The sequence below is a fragment of the Dreissena polymorpha genome, chromosome 7, assembly GCF_020536995.1.
Source record: "Dreissena polymorpha isolate Duluth1 chromosome 7, UMN_Dpol_1.0, whole genome shotgun sequence".
Taxonomy (NCBI): domain Eukaryota; kingdom Metazoa; phylum Mollusca; class Bivalvia; order Myida; family Dreissenidae; genus Dreissena; species Dreissena polymorpha.
The window spans coordinates 48,468,611-48,483,847 of NC_068361.1; positions in this window are offsets into that span (position 1 = coordinate 48,468,611).

Below are 15,237 nucleotides of genomic sequence, written 5' to 3' on the forward strand. Positions count from 1 at the left end.
CTACTTGATTTGATAAACATTTTTGTAAGTCATTCAAGAATCGAGCAAACTTTTTGTTTCCAATAAGCAGTCCTGTATATATCCGAAATAAAATAAAATGTTTCACTCAGGTTCCTTGATACTCATCTTGGTATTTAAGGGACCTTATAACAGATTATGGCATGTATTGAAGTTTGTCATTAAATGCGTTATATTTATAAATGTAAACATTAAATCTAAAAAGCTCAATTAAAAAACAAGAACAAATTAAAAGAATAAGTAATCCTCATCTGGGCTCGAACCACTGACCTCTGCCTCATCTGGGCTCGAACCACTGACCTCTGGAGTAAAAGTCTAACGCTAAGACGGCCATCCATGCTCATAAATTATTTTATACTTTTAGTTTCTATAAGCAAAGCTCGTAGTGTCACAAAAAACGACAACAGAACTCCAAATTATTCAATTGTTTTGCTTTGCAACGATTTATCATTTTCAGGTTGTTAATGTTAAGTATAACTGTTTTCTCACAAATATCATAACTGCAACAAAAATGTGCAAGTCTGAAACAATTTTTATGCCCCCTTTCAAAGAAAAGGGGGCATATAGTTATCAGACTGTCCGTCTGTCGGTCCGTATTTCTGTCACACTTTGCGTTTAGGTTTCGAAAAATGCTCATAACTTCTATTTCCCTTGAGATATAACCTTCATATTTGGTATGCATGTGCATATGGACAAAGCCTTTCCATACGAACACAAATTTTTACCCCTGTGACCTTGACCTTGAACTTAAGGTCCGTGTTTAGGTTTCAATATCTGCGTTTAGGTTTTGAAAAATGCTCATAACTTCTATGTCCCTTGAGATATAACCTTCATATTTGGTATGCATGTGTATATGAACAAGGCCTTTCCATACGCACAAAAATTGTTACCCCCTGTGACCTTGAACTTAGGGTCCGCGTTTAGGTTTCGAAATCTGCGTTTAGGTTTTGAAAAATGCTCATAACTTCTATGTCCCTTGAGATATAACCTTCATATTTGGTATGCATGTGTATATGAACAAGGCCTTTCCATACGCACAAAAAATTTTACCCCTGTGACCTTGACCTTGAAGTTAGGGTCCGCGTTTAGGTTTCGAAATCTGCGTTTAGATATTGAAAAATGCTCATAACTTCTATGTCCCTTGAGATATAACATTCATATTTGGTATGCATGTGTATATGGACAAGGCCTTTCCATGCGCACACAAATTTTGACCCCTGTGACCTTGAACTTAGGGTCCGCATTTAGGTTTCGAAATCTGTGTTTAGGTTTCGGAAAAGCTCATAACTTCTATCAAGCATTTATAGGGGGCATAAGTCATCCTATGGTGACAGCTCTTGTTTTATTTTGTCAATTTACCAAAAAATGCAAAGGTCCCTTAAAATACATGAAGTAATGTTTACAGTTGTCCATAACCACATATTGAAAAAGAATGTGCAAGCTCTATCTATTGGCATACAAACAAAGCCAATCTGTTGGATTATTACTCATGGCAAGCAATATGATCTTAGGTATACCTTCTATAATCAGGTGTTTGCACTTTAATCACATTAAAATTTGAAAAACTATAGAAGTACAAAAAGGTCAGAATGATAACAAACAGGTTTGTACATGTAATGGACATCATCTTGCAATTGCTATTTATGTGAGTGGGATGGTACACAAATTCTGAATTTGTTATATGTAGGACATTTAGTAACTTAGCAACCCATGCATGTTGCAAGGGTGTTAATTGTCCGGATTATTTGGAAATCCCAATTTGAGCCATTCAGGATTGAATTTTAGATCAGTGTAAATCCGATGATTTGTTTTAAGGGGGTGTGAACAAATATTGTAATTGCTTCATTGGCATGCCGGGCATGTGTGCTTAGTATGGATTTTTCCTGGTCTTTTTAACAAGGTTTTCTAAAGAAAAAAACGGGTTATTAAATTGGCAAATGCCGGCTGGCGGGCGGACTGAACAAGCTTGTCCGGGCCATAACGTTGTGGTTCTTGGTGAGAATTTAAAATCATTTGGCACATTTGTTCACCATCATTAGACGGTGTGTCGCTCAAAAGAATACCGTCAATATATCCAAGGTCAAGGTCATACTTTGAGTTCAAAGGTCAAAAATGGCCATAAAAGAGCTTGTCCGGGCCAAAACTATGTCATTCATTGTGAGACTTAAAAATGATTTGGCATATTTGTTCACCATCGTGGGACGATTGCACTTTAGAATTACGTCAATATCTCCAAGGTCAAGGTCGCCACAACTAAAAATATATTTATTTTGAAACAAAGGGGGTTAATTATAAACAATCAGTTCAGTTTGAGTTGTCTCCCTCTATCAGACTTTTTTCTACATTGAAAATCTGGTTTTGTGACAATTTTGTCCCTTGTTTTACTATTGTCTGATTGGTTATCCGCTGACACGGACATAAAAGTAACTGACCTAACCTCTTGACTACTTTCCAGAAATCTTACATACTACAAAATGTAGCATATGTCCCCCATCATTAAATTTCCATTTTCTGCTGTCAAACTAAGTGCATATATTATTTCATTTGCAAAAGACATATCTGGATATATTTTTGGACAGTTGTTTTACTGTATGGTTAGTGGATTAACATTTATTATGCCACCCTTCGAAGAAGAGGGGGTATATTGCTTTGCACATGTCGGTTGGTCGGTCTGTCGGTCCGTCCACCAGGTGGTTTCCGGATGATAACTCAAGAACGATTAGGCCTAGGATCATGAAACTTCATAGGAAGATAGATCATGACTCGCAGATGATCCTTATTCATTTAGAGGTCACTAGGTCAAAGCTCTAGGTCATGGTGACCCGAAATAGTAAAATGGTTTCTGGATGATAACTCAAGAACGCATATGCCAAGGATCATGAAACTTCATAGGTAGATTGATCATGACTTGCAGATGACCCCTATTGATTTTGAGGTCACTAGGTCAAGGTCACGGTGACCCGAAATAGTAAATGGCGTCAGGTTGATAACTCAAAAACGCATACGCCTAGGATCATGAAACTTCATAGGTAGATAGATCATGACTCGCAGATGACCCCCTATTGATTTTGAGGTCAGTAGGTCAAATGTTAAGGTCACGGTGACCCGAAATAGTAAAATGGTTTCCGGATGATAACTCAAGAACACATATGCCTAGGATCATGAAACTTTATGGGTAGATTGATCATGACTCGCAGATGACCCGTATTAATTTTGAGGTAACTATGTCAAAGCCAAATGCACGGTGACCCGAAATAGTTAAATGGTTTCCGATGATAACTCAAGAACGCTTACGCCTAGGATCATGAAACTTCATGGGTACATTTATCATGACATGCAGATGACCCATATTGATTTTCAGGTCACTAGGTCAAAGGTCAAGGTCACGGTGACCCGAAACAGTAAAAAAAAATCCGGATGATAACTCAAGAATGCTTTTGCCTAGGATCATGACACTTCATAGGTACATTGATCATGACTCGCAGATGACCCCTATTGATTTTCAGGTCACTAGGTCAAAGGTCAAGGTCACAGTGACAAAAAACGTATTCACATAATGGCTGCCACTACAATGGACAGCCCATAGGGGGGCATGCATGTTTTACAAACAGCCCTTGTTATCGATGTTCTTCATAACATTTATATAAAATGACAATTACACATCGAGTGTTACTAGTGGTCTGGCTTATAATATTTTGCATTTTACTACCAGAAATAGCAACTAAGACTATAAAAAGAACAATGAACTATGGCTTTGGGGGGCTCTACCTGTAAGGGACCTACAGCCTCAGACTCCAGACTTTATCATAAGGATTTCAAAATTGGGACTTTTAACACCCCTGATGTTGTGCCATGTATCAAAACCGTCTATATATAAAAATTAATTTTATTAATTGGATATGTTGAAGATTTGGTGATGCATTGGATTTCATTTTGTGTTTTGTTGACCTACTTTTAATTTTTAGGCTCAGCAGAACTATGGCTGTCAAAACACAATTGTATTAAAATGAATAGTGCTTCAAATTATACAAGAAGTCACTTTCTTTTTGTTTTAGATGTTTTTCAGTTTCGTCGGAAGACATTTCCCACCAACCATCCTGTCTTGAAAGAAATAACTTTTGAACCCGATTATCTGGTAATACTATTTTTTTTTTACATACAGTTATTAGTGAATTATGAACATTTCATAAGGATCTCAAGGGTCACAACAGGTATATATATATAATATATATATAATCAAGATTTTCCATAGGCAGTTAGAGCACAGCTGGCCCGAATAGCATGGACAAGTTAACAATTTTTTTTTTTAAATATCTAGTGTGTAAAAATTACTTTGCATTGCAGAGAACTTTAAGATCATTTTATTTCTGTAAAAAATGTTCAAAGTTATATCCTGAATGATTTTAGGGCCTTAAATTATATATGGAAACAAGCATATTTAATGATAAAAAGGCCTGTTGAGTTTTTAATTTGTTCTCTTAAAGATTTACAGAAAGACCCTTTTTAGCTCGACTATTATATATGAAATCTATATAGTGGAGCAATTCTACTCACCCGGCGTTTGCGTTAGCCTTAGCATTGGCGTTAGTGTGAGCATGCAAATGTTAAAAGTTTGCGTACTACCCCAAATATTTTCAATGTCCCTTGGCATATTTCTTTCATATTTTGCATACTTCTTAACAAACATGACCCCAACCTATGAACAAGAGCAGACAACTCTATCAAGCATTTTGTAATAATTATGGCCCCTTTTCCACTTAGAAAATGCAGCAAATTTTAAGTTTGTTTACTACCCCAAATATTTTCAATGTCCCTTGACATATTGCTTTCATATTTTGCATTTTTCTTTACCAACATGACCCCAACCTATAAACAAGAGCAGACAACTCTATCAAGCATTTTGTAATAATAATGGCCCCTTTACCATTTTGAATATTCATATTATTGATAAATCTATGTTAAAGTTGGCGTACCACCTAAAATATTTTCAACGTCCCTTGACATATTGCTTTCATATTTTGCAAACTTATTTACCAACATGACCCCAATCTATAAAGAAGAGCAGACAACTGTATCAAGCATTTTGTAAGAATAATGGCCCTTTTTCCATTATTATATGCATATTACTTAAGATTCAACCAAATAATATCTTTGACAAGTTTTAAAATGACGCCGGTTGGTTGAAAAACATGGCATTTATGAGGTGGGGCATTTTCCTTATATGGCTATAGTAAACCTTGTTATCACTCTAGAGGCCACATTTATTGTCAGATTTTCATGAAACTTGGTCAGAACATTTTTCCAATGATATCTTGGATGAGTTTGAAAATTGTTTTGGTTGCTTTAAAAACATGGCCACCAGGGGGCGGGGCATTTTTCCTTATATGGTTATTTATATATGGTCCATACATGGTTATATATGGCTTTAGTAAAACCGTGTGAACACTCTAGAGGCTGCATTGTCCAATCTTCGAGAAATTTGGTCAGAAGATTGGTCTCAATGATATCTTGGATGAGTTTGAAAATGGTTATGTTTGCTTGAAAAACATGGCTGCCAAGGGGCGGGGCATTTTTCCTAATATGGCTATAAATGGCTATAGTAAAATCTTGTTAACACCCTAGAGGCCACATTTATTGTCGGATCTTCATGAAACATGGTCAGAAGATTCATCCCAATAATATCTTGGACAAGTTTAAAAATGATGCGGATTGGTTGAAAAACATGGCTGCCAGGGGGCAGAGCATTTTTCCTTCTATGGCTATAGTAAAACCTTGTTAACATTCTAGAGGCCACATTTATTGTCTGATCTTTATGAAACTTGGTCAGAAGATTTGTCCTAATGATGTCTTGAATGAGTTCGAAAATGGGTATGGTTGCTATAAAAACATGGCCACCAGGGGGCAGGGCATTTTTCCTTATAGGGCTTTAGTAAAACCTTGTTAACACTTTAGAGGCCACATTTATTGTCAAGCTTCATGAAATTTGCTCAGAAGATTGGTCTCAATGATATCTTGAAAGAGTTTGAAAATGGGTACATTTGCTTGGAAAACACGACTTCCAGGGGGCGGGGCATTTTTTTCATTATATGGCTATAGTAAAGTCTTGTTAACACTTTAGAGGCCACTTTTATTTCCGATGTTCATGAAAAATGGTCAGAAGATTCATCCCAATAATATCTTGGACGAGTTCAAACATGATGCTGATTGGTTGAAAAACATGGCTGCCAGTGGGCTCTGCATTTGTTCTTTTATGGCTATATAGTAAAACCTTGTTAACACTCTAGAGGCCACATTTATTGTCTGATCATCATGAAACTTTGTCCGAAGATTTGTCCCAATGATATCTTGGATGAGGTCAAAAATGGTACAAATACGTACAGACTTTAATGATAAACACTAGTCTGGCCAATGTCGTCTTACAAGCTGGTATATACACTCACTGCTAGAGCAGAATCATTTGTCATCTGTTGCAGACAGGCAGTGGTGATCGTTCTTAGCAAATTGAGTTGCGGTTCTTTCCGTAGCTAAGGCTTCTAAGCACACACTGATTTGCAAAATATGCTCTGTAAATTCTAAAATGCGACCAACTAAAAACAAACCCTTTGCCAACTTCTAGGTCAAAGGTTAAGTTTGAACATCATGATTCCTTTTAAATGGCAAATGATATTCGCGTACGATCTTACAACTGTAACTCCCTATTCCCAACTCGGCATTTTCATCAAAGGGCATGAAGGGTGTCCAAGGTTGACAGGTTGGAATCTTTGAATGGCAGGGTGCTGCGCCCTTCCATTCATGCCAAGCTGGAGCACTGGTTTTGATGGTGTTTCACTTGTAACACACCAAGTAGTATGACCCTTTATATTTATCAACATGGCTAAAATGAGGCCAAAATAAATGCCCTTTGTTTATTTCCAAAGACATGGATGGATCATCTTTGTCTCTGAATATATTATAAATACTCGTGTTGTTGATTTTGTCCTGTTTGCTTATTGCAGGAAAACTGTTAACGCATTATGTTGTGAAGACTCCTCTGTAATCAGACAGCTAGCAGTATTATGATTATCAAATATTAAAATTTGACTTAACAATATAGCGCTTCAAATTATATAAGACTTTATTTTTGTTTCAGATATTTTCCAGTTTTCCCTCACAACAATTTGCATCAAACCTCTTGTCTGGTAAGAAATTTCCATTGAAACCAACTGCTGGTAATACTATCTTTTTGGTAATGGGGGCTATATAGGAACCACTTTGTCGGTCCGTCAGTCTGTCCCGAAATTTCATCAGATCTTCACCCAAACTTGGTCACAAATTGTATCTAGATGATGTATAGGTCAAGTTTGAATATGGATCATGCCCGGTCAGAAACTAGGTCATGGGGTCACTTATTGTGTTTTAAACCTGAAGTTTGTCTGGGCCATAACTTTGTCATTTATTTCATACAGTATTTTAAATGATGGAACAGTTCATAATGATTTCAAGACATCTTCTGATCCCTGGAAGATAAACTAGGGATTGATCTGTCTGTATATAACAGTTCAGAGACTTCCAATCTAGCGTGAGAAGATGTAATGATAATGTAAAATGGAAATTACATATAACCATACATGCCATAATTTTTCAGACCAATTCCGGGACATTGTGTTAAATTGTCCGGGACTTTTGCCGATTTTCCGGGACATGTATAAAATGTAGCGATATTTATAGACATATGCATTTTTGGTACGTTTTGTTTTGTTTCGCATCGTTAATTGCAAAAGTTCGAAAGCCTATCCGAAATATACTTGATCTATTAACGTCAAATTAAACATTACTAGTTCCTTTACTAGATACAGGCCATGTGTTTTCAGTGTAAGCGTTCTAAACATAGATGGTGACGTCACTGCGTTATTGTTATTAAGACCGGTGTGTAACGCGTAGTTGTTGATACGCCTTTATTCATTTATAACATTTATATAATAAAAAATACAACAATACAGTACCGTTAGATTGTCAACTCAAATCAATTCACAATACATACAACCAATCACATAAAACAAATACAACAAAACAGTACCGGTAGATCGTCAACTTAAAATCCGTACAGTCACACATTAGTTACACTCTTGTTTCGATGTAGATATAAGTCAATTAACAACCAAAACAATGCCGCCTTTTCGGTTTGACAGCGAACGTGAGACAATCAATATGATAACAGGACCCCTGTTAATTGATCGATTTTGACACGTAGCGTAGTCTGCCTATTCGGGTAGGCATTGTCATGGAGACGCTGCATATATACACAGATTCGAGGTGCAGTTAAGCCTAAGATAAGGTACATGTATATATGGATTTTGTAAATTCAGGGACATTTGACAGATTTCCGGAACAGCGGGAAAATTTCTTCATTTCCGGGACTGTCCCGGAAAATCCGGGACGTATGGCATGTATGATATAACAGTTCATACAGTTTAAGAAATACAATACATTTTATACAATGTCGTTTTTATGCCCTCGAACCAGCGATTTTGAGGGCATATTAAAATCGCTCCGTCCTTTAGTTTGTTAGTCCATCCGTCGTCTGTAAGTTAGTAAGTCCGTCTGTCAGTCCGTCCGGATTATTTTCCTTTCAATAAGTCTAGCAATTGTCATCAGATCTTCACCAAACTTCATGAAAATGTGTAAGGCAATAACATCTAGGTCAAGTTAGATAATGGGCCAAATAGACCCAGACACCCCTGAGTTATGGCATTGAATCATAGTAAAATAGGGTTTTTAGCTCGACTATTATATATGAAATATATATAGTGGAGCTTTCCTACTCTCCCCGGGGTTCCAGTGTCCGTGAGCGTTGGAATGAACTATAGTGGGGGACATATTGTTTTCGCCCTGTCTGTTGGTCTGTCTGTTGTTTGTTTGCTCCAACTTTAATATTTTGCCATAACTTTTGCAATATTGAAGAAAGCAACTTCATATTTGGCATGCATGTGTATCTCATGGAGCTGCACATTTTGAGCGGTGAAAGGTCAAGGTCATCCTTCAAGGTCAAAGGTCAAAATATACCTAGAAAGGTGCAGATTTGCTTCAGTTTTGTGTTTAGGTTCATTTTATTCCTAAAATATCACAGCTATTACACTATGCCTCCAAACAATATACGAAAGCTTGACCCAAACCAAGACACTCTTGATGTTAGTAATGGTAGGTGAACGTAAGAATTAAATGCTGGCAATTCACATGAAATTGACATGAGGGTTTATTAATTATCCATGGTCCTGATCCCTTTAATATCTGAAATCCCTGTTTGTGCATATAACATAATGAGAACACCCTTTGGGCGACCCTAACTTTGTATTTCAATCAGTTTCTTGTTTTGACCATTATTTTTACATTATTATCAAAACTTGTTAGTTTCCTACCCTTGAAAAAGGAGAGGGACTTACGGCTTGCGCTCTGTGTCTGTCAGTCTGACACTTTTCTGGATCCTTCGATAACTTTAAAAGTTCTTCACCCATTTACTTCAAATTAATACTGAACCTCTCTTATGACAATACGGTCAATCTCAAGTATGTATGGCCCCATAACCAACCCTGGGGTGCCCCTCCCACATAGGCCACGCCCACCCAAAATTGCCTTTTACTATAATTTCTTCATTTCTACACCGATTCACTTCTAATTAATACTGAACTTCTCTTATGACAATACGGTCAACTATGCATGGCCCCATTACCAACCCTGGGGCGCCCCTGTGTCAAACATGCGGCGTGGGGATATGCGTCGGTCTCTGCCGCGCCATTTCTAGTCAACATTGGAGACATTGGCATCTTAAAGGAATAAATTATGTATGAGCCCAAATTTTGCAGAACTATGGCCCTTGCTCATTTTTGTTTAGCTCCTCAGCTGAAATCATCATCTAGCAGTCACAATAGTTGAGCGGTTGGAGAGGCATGCATTGCGTCCTACTACTGCTCAGACTATATTATGGTAATGCCTTATCCAAATAACACAAGTATTCACCATGTGCAAATGTCTTGTTGTCTGTATAACTCTCTCTATTAGCTCAAAGTAAAAAGCATTTGAATTTGCACACTTTGATATTTTAGTTTAATTTGTTTGGACATTACAATTGTTTTGAAACTAAAGATTAGTGTTGGGGCATTACACTTCTCTTTAAAATGTTTATTTGTGATTATTATTTTTTCAGTTTGGCAGACAAAACATGCTGATCAAAAAGAATGTGTACCACAGGGGCCAGTGTTTCCATTTGAGTGATTGACAAGAAGAAGAAGAGATGAGAAATGTTATCATCATATTTTAGTCCCTACATTTATAGTGTACAGCTCAATGTATTGAACCGGTGTTGTAGAATATAATTGGAGATACATGCGAACATTATAACATTATATATAAGATGATATTTCAAAAGCAATAAGAAATAAAAAGTATAAAAAGGTCAAAACAGTAAACCTTGTGTTTACAGTGGACAGGTTTTAAAGTGGAAGTGACTAGTTAATTGTTGATCATAAGCTGCACTGATGGAAAAAATAGTGGGAAATTACTATCTAGAAAACTGTTTAACGTACGACAACAGTTGTGGAACTTCATAAATGACCGTATGTAACAGGGCTGGGCAGTTTTCCTTATATAGCTATAGTGAAACCTTTTGAACACTAGTGAAGTCACTGTTTTTTTTCCAATCTTCATGCATTTTGGTCGAATATTTGTTCAAATGATGGCTCAGTCCAGTTTCGAAATTTTTATGTCTATTCAAAAAACATATCCACTAGAGCACGAGGCAATTGTCTTTATATGGCTATAATGAAACCTTGTAAATTCTCTAGAAGTGACATTTTTAGCCATATCTCCATAAATTTTGGTCAGAATGTTTATTCTAATGATAGCTCAGTTGTCGAGTTTGTAACTGGTTCCGGTTTGTAGACTAACATGGCTGCCAGTGGACATGACAGTTTTTCTTAATGTGCTAGAGTAGAACCTTGTTAACACACAATTGGCCCTTTTTATGTGCATTTTTCATGAAAGATGATCAGAGCATTTGGCCCAATGTAATCTCAGCTGACTTTGAAACTGGATCACATAACGTCAAAAAGTGGGTCAAAATGTCAAATTAAAAAAAGCTTGTAAACACTGGAAGTTGCATTTAAAATTGTGTTCCTTTTTTATGTCCCCCCACTATAGTAGTGGGGGACATATTGTTTTTGCCCTGTCTGTTGGTTGGTCTGTTGGTTGGTTGGTTTGCGCAACTTTTAACATTTGCAATAACTTTTGCAATATTGAAGATAGGAACTTGATATTTTGCATGCATATGTATCTCATGGAGCTGCACATTTTGAGTGGTGAAAGGTCAAGGTCATCCTTCAAGGTCAAAGGACAAATATATGGGTCAAAATCGCTCATTTAATGTACACTTTTGCAGTATTTCAATATTCAAGATAGCAACTTGATATTTGGCATGCATGTGTATCTCATTGAGCTGCACAATTTGAGTGGTGAAAGGTTAAGTTCATCCTTCAAGGTCAGATGTCAAATATATGTGTCCAAAATCGCTCATTTTATTATACTTTTGCAATATTGAAGATAGCAACTTGATATTTGGCATGCATGTGTATCTCATTGAGCTGCACATTTTTAGTGGTGAAAGGTCAAGGTCATCCTTCAAGGTCAAATATATGGGTCAAAATTGATCATGTAATGTCACTTCTGCAATATTGAAGCTAGCAATTTTATATTTGAAATGCATGTGTATCTCATGGAGCTGCACATTTTGAGTGGTGAAGGGTCAAGGTCATCCTACAAGGTCAAACGTCATATAGGGGGACATTGTGTTTCGCAAACACATCTTGTTTAAAGTTTGTCAAAACATTTGCTGTAATGATAAGCAAAGTCACGTTTATAAATAATAATTTGTCTACAAATTACATATTTTTCATTAAGTTCATTTATTATTCTAAACTACACCCTCTCAGAATAGTTTAGTTACTTCTGGTCACAGTTGAGCACCTTAGGGCTCTTGTTCAATAATTTGATTGTTTTGGAAAATTGTCATTTGCCAAAATGTGAGCAAGTCCAAATTTAATTAACCCTGCTTTGTAGTATCTTGTTTTCCTTATATGTAAAAAGTGGAAAATTATCTATGAATCTGACTGCATAGATATTTGGTATTCAGCAAGCATCGTGTAAATGTAGTAAAACTAAACACATTGTGTTAGCATAAAACTGGCCATGCCATGGGGGTCAAATGGTTAATCAGACTTGTAGGAAAAAGACTTCTAAAATTTTATCCGTTAAATATATTTTGTGTACATAATGATTAGCTTTTCCTTCAAACTTATCGCTTTCATGGTGTAAAGAAAACATGCCGACTTACTAAGTAAGTCGGAGATCTGGGTTGGATTCCCAGTGAAAGTCAAGTCACAAGGAAAAATGCTTATTGTTGGAAGGATTTATTAGTTATTCAAAACGTAAGATTTTTTTCTTTGCTCGTTCAGTTACAAATAACAGCAAATGATCTGAAAGTATTTGTTTATAACGTAGAAGTTAGTGTCATGAATAGTAAATTGGAATAATGCACTTAATAGAAACTTTAATATTGTATATAAGACTAAAATACGCAGAAATGAATACCAGTAGCATTATTAATACATTTTTATACCCCCACAAACGAAGTTTGTCGGTCCGTCTGCCTGTCTTGTCTGTCGGTCCGTATTAAGTGTCCGCTCTCTAATTCAAGTTGTTTTTACCCGATCTTCACCAAACTTGGTCAGATGTTGTATCTATATGATGTCTAGGTCAAGTTCGAATATGGGAAATGCCGGGTCAAAATCAAGGCCAAGGGGTCACTTAGTGCGTTTTAAACTTTGAGCATGGTGTCCGCTCTCTAATTGTGCACCGCTTCGAAGAAGAGGGGGTATATTGTTTTCCACATGTCGGTCGGTCGGACCGTCCATCAGATGGTTTCCGGATGATAACTTGAGAACGCTTAGGCCTAGGATCATGAAACTTCATTGGTACATTGATCATGACTGGCAGATGACCCATCTTGATTTTCAGGTTACTAGGTCAAGGTCACAGTTATTCCAAATAATAAAATGGTTTCAAGAAGGTTACTCAAGAATGCTTAGGCCTAGGATCATGAAACTAAGGATCATGAAACTTCAAAGGAACATTGATCATGACTGGCAGATGACCCCTATTGATTTTCAGGTCACTAGGTCAACGGTCACAGTGACAAAAACGTATTCACACAATGGCTGCCTCTACAACTGAGAGCCCATATGGGGGGCATGCATGTTGTACAAACAGCCATTGTATATACTACTACCCCATGCTCGTATATAAGTAATGCCGTATCAAGCCAGTACTATACTAGCGAGTCATGTATCGGATATATCCTACTACCCATGCTCGTATATAGTAATGCGTATCAAGCCAGTACTATACTAGCGAGTTATGCAGCGGGTATATCCTCCTACCCCATGCTCGTATATAAGTAATGCCGTATCAAGCCAGTACTATACTAGCGATTCATATACCGAATATATCCTACTACCCCATGCTCGTACATTAGTAATGCCGTATCAAGCCGGTACTATACTAGCGAGTCATAGCGGGTATATACTACTACCCCATGCTTATATATAAGTAATGCCGTACCAAGCCAGTACTATACTAGCGAGTCATATACCGGGTATACCCTACTACCCCCATGTTCGTATATAAGTACTGCCGTATCAAGCCAGTACTATACTAGCGAGTAATATAGCGGGTATATCCTACACCCCATGCGGGTATATAAGTAATACTGTATCAAGCCAGTACTATACTAGCGAGTTATGTACCGGGTATATCCTACTACCCCATGCTGGTATATAAGTAATGCCGTATCAAGCCAGTACTATACTAGCGAGTTATGTACCGGGTATATCCTACTACCCCATGCTGGTAAACGAGTCTTATACCGGGTATATCCAACTAACCCCATGCTCGTATAAGTAATGCCGTATCAAGCCAGTACTATACTAGCGAGTATATACCGGGTATTCCGACTACACCATGCTCGTATATAAGTAAGCCGTATCAAGCCGGTACTATACTAGCGAGTTATATAGCGGGTATATCCTACTACCCCATGCTCGTATATAAGTAATGCCGTTCAAGCCAGTACTATACTAGCGAGTTATATAGCGGGTATATCCTACTACCCCATGCTCGTATATAAGTAATGGCCCAGATCAAGCCAGTACTATATTAGCGAGTTATATACCGGGTATATCCTACTACCCCATGGTCGTATATAAGTAATGCGTATCAAGCCAGTACTATAATAGCGAGGCATATACCGGGTATACCCTACTACCTATGCTCGTATATAAGTAATAGCCGTATCAAGCCAGTACTATACTAGCGAGTCATATACCGGATATATCCTACTACCCATGCTCGTATAAAAGTAATCCGTAATCAAGCCAGTACTATAACTAGCGAGTCATATACCGGATATATCCTACTACCCCATGCTCGTATATTAGTAATGCCGTATCAAGCCAGTACTATACTAGCGAGTCATATACCGGATATCCATCCTACTACCCCATGCTCGTATATTAGTAATGCCGTATCAAGCCAGTACTATACTAGCGAGTATATAGCGGTATATCCTACTACCCCATGCCGTATATAAGTAATGCCGTATCAAGCCAGTAACATACTAGCGAGTCATATACCGGGTATATCCTACTACCCCATGCCTTTAATAGTAATGCCGTATCAAGCCAGTACTATACTAGCGAGTTATACCGGGTATATCTACTACACCCATGCCGTATATAAGTAATGCCGTATCAAGCCAGTACTATACTAGCGAGTCATAGCGGGTATATCCTACTACCCCATGCTGTATATAAGTAATGCCGTATCAAGCCAGAGTACTATACTAGCGAGTCATATACCGGGTATATCCTAATACCCCATGCCTTTATATAGTAATGCCGTATCAAGCCGGTACTATACTAGCGAGTCATATAGCGGGTATATCCTACTACCCCATGCTCGTATATAAGTAATGCCGTATCCAAGCCAGTATATATAGCGAGTATATACCGGGTATACCATACTACCCCATGCTGGTATAAAGTAATGCCGTATCAAGCCGGTACTATACTAGGAGTATATAAGGGTATATCCTACACCCCATGCTCGTTATATAAGTAATGCCGTATCAAGCCA